The sequence below is a fragment of the Cervus elaphus genome, chromosome 11 (assembly GCF_910594005.1).
Source record: "Cervus elaphus chromosome 11, mCerEla1.1, whole genome shotgun sequence".
Lineage (NCBI taxonomy): Eukaryota > Metazoa > Chordata > Mammalia > Artiodactyla > Cervidae > Cervus > Cervus elaphus.
Genome location: NC_057825.1, coordinates 68082240 through 68085164, shown reverse-complemented (window position 1 = coordinate 68085164; position 2925 = coordinate 68082240). Strand labels below are relative to the sequence as shown.

Here is a 2925-nt window from a genome sequence, read left to right as displayed (position 1 = left end):
CAAGGGATAAAGAGATGGAAGGAAGTTTCCATATTTGATTCATCCCTTTGTTTATGTAATATTAACTTCAGGTGAAATTGTACTACAGTTCTCCTCCTGCCTCTTCCCTGCGCAGAGTCAGGACCTGCTGAGCCCACTGGAATAGGATTTCACGGTATAACTGGTAAGGGACGACTCAATGCTAAGGCCTGAGATTACAGCAGGGTCAGTGGCCATACTCCAGGGTCCTCAGTTGGTCTTAAGTCCCAAAACTGATGGAGAAGCAAGACTCCTTGACAGGTCACCAACCCCACTGTTTCCAAGGGTCAGGATTAGCCAGGAAGCAAAACATCAAGGGATGAAGTGTCACCAGTCCAGAGGCCCTGCCATGGATGTGGGCCGGGAGCCCAGCATTAGGCAATCAATAACAGGAACATGATCACAAGCACCACAAAGAGGAAGGGGCATAATAGAAACTGCTTGTCCACGTACTGGGGCATTCCCGGGACAGCTGCAGGAGGCCACCTGTCATTCATGGTCAGTGCTGTGGCAAACATGCCACAGGGGAAAACCCCCAACTCCAAAATATATCTGGAGGCCACTGTCTCCAAATCCACACCTTTGAATCCCCCTCTGTTCTCCAGCTCTGGCCTGTGTCCTTGAGGGCGAGGAGGGGTCTACTCTCTGCAGGCCTGCTGCCCAGTGCTGCCCCTGCTGTGGAACAGGATGACTTTGTTGCTGATGCCAGCTTTGTCAGCGGGACACACCTGTCTGTGAGGTCTTGTCTCCAGCCACTGATATAAACACGGCCAACAGAAGAGGAAGCCACCCAGGCTGACGGCGGCCTCCACGGCTGTGTCCAGGCAGATGCTGCACTCAAAGGTGCTGTCCTGACCTCCGCTCTCACCAGCACCATTCCTGCTGCCCCTGGGCCCCCAATACTCAAGTTCTCAGGGGATGCATAGGCCAAGGACCCCTTGCTCACCATCCTTGGCTGTCAGCAAGCATGGAGTGGAGTTTCTCCCCAGAGAAATCCTGGATTAGTCTGTCTGGGCAAACCTCGGATCCTAACCAACACAGACTCTGGCTAACTGAGGCAGAGCCCAAATCACACAATTTTAATATATGGGGGAAGTTCAGGCTCCTCTGAGATCCTCCAAAAGAGTATTTTAAGATCCAGAGAAATGAAGTATTTGCTTGTCTGGGCCGTGAATTCACAGTGCAGTCAGAAGTGATACCTAGTATAATAATGATTTAATTTTGACTTTAAAAGGGGGAATTCCACCTTATCTCATGGGTGGATTCACTGTAAGAGAAACCGCTCCAGACGTGACCTCTGGAGCTTCATCTGTGTCCATGTGATCACGGACAACCTGGAGACACTGGGCTCATTGCTGCATTTTTCTGAGTCTCATTTTCCATGTATTCAAAAAGAGAATAATTCTGGCCTCCTTGGAACTATTGGAAGGATCAAAATATAATAAAGTGTGTCAAAGAAATTTTCAAAGCATAAAACCCTTTACAGATGGAAGATACTTTCATTATTAGCTATGCACATACCTACCTTTTGCCAGCTAAATGAGGTCAGGCTGGCTCCCCACAGGCTTGCTCCCCACTTTAAATGGAAATTAAAATGCACCCTGCCAGTGGGTTCACATTCCAATCACCTACAAAAGCTTCTTTTGAACATCATTAAGCAGCACACCTGAAACATACCATTCTTTCTTTTGAAACCTCCTGCTCATCACTTGACCATCCAGAATAGCACCTCAGGGAAAGGAGGTCTGAAACGTGAACAAAATCTTCCAAAATTCAAGGTAATTTTAACAGGGGCTGGGGATATATATATATATATATATATATATATATATGTATATATATATATATATATGCATACCCTTGTCTCTCTCTTGAAAACTTTTGAATGACTAGTACCCATCCTTAGGTGCTGAAAAGAAATCTTTGTTTTGATAAAATCCCTAGGATCTCCTAATGTATTCATCTTTTTAAAAAGCCAGAACATGCCATCATTCAGAAATATTTAGAGCTATTGTTGAGGAAAGAAGGTCTTATTGTTGCTAGGGCAACAGTGATGCCATAGAAAAAGCAGGGGACTTGGAGCCAAATGGCCTTAGCACAAGGCCTGCTCAGATCATTTACTTGTTCAGAGGCCCCTGGAGTTATGCAACATAACCCTGACCCAGCCTGTCCCCATGTTATCACAGGATTAAATTGTGTTCATATATGGCTATCTATACACACCACTGAAGAACATGCATGAGTATATAAAGCATGCTGATCCTAATATTTACTGAGCACTCATGAGCTAGACAGGATTCTACTTCATTCCATGTATCCTATGTATCCCAGTGTGTGTGCTCAGTTGTGTCTGATTCTTTGGGGTCCCGTGGACTATAGACTTCCAGGCTCCTCTATGCATGGGATTCTCTAGGCAAGAATACTGGAGTGGGTTGCCATACCCTTCTGCAGAGGATATTCCCGACTCAGGGATCAAACCTGGGTCTCTTGTGTCTCCTGCACTGGCAGGCAGATTCTTTATCACTCATGCCACCTGGGAAGCCTTATTCCATGTATTATCTTGTTTAATATTCACAGCAAACCTTAGGGAAGAGGTACTATTTATAAAGGCACAGAAAGGCTAAGTGACTTGCCAAGGTCACACCATAGTAAATAGTAAAGCCTGGATTCAAGGCCAAGCAGTCTCCCAAGTTCACACTGTCCCCTCAGCAATGCATCTGCCATCCTGCAAGCAGAACTCTTCACTGGCTCCCTTTCACCCACAAATTGAAACTCAAGTTCCTCAGCATAGCATGAGAAACTTTATTACACCCACCACTGCCCGTCTCAACTGACATCTTCTACTGTCCATTTTCAGATCTTTGTGACCACAGCCATAATAAACAGGAAGAAGAGAACCTATGGACA

General features: G+C 45.8%; 1 pseudogene; it reads right to left on the bottom strand.

Moving 5' to 3' along the window:
* Positions 1–392: 392 nt before the first annotated feature.
* On the bottom strand, positions 393–967 carry LOC122702555 (annotated as a pseudogene).
* Positions 968–2925: the final 1958 nt, after the last annotated feature.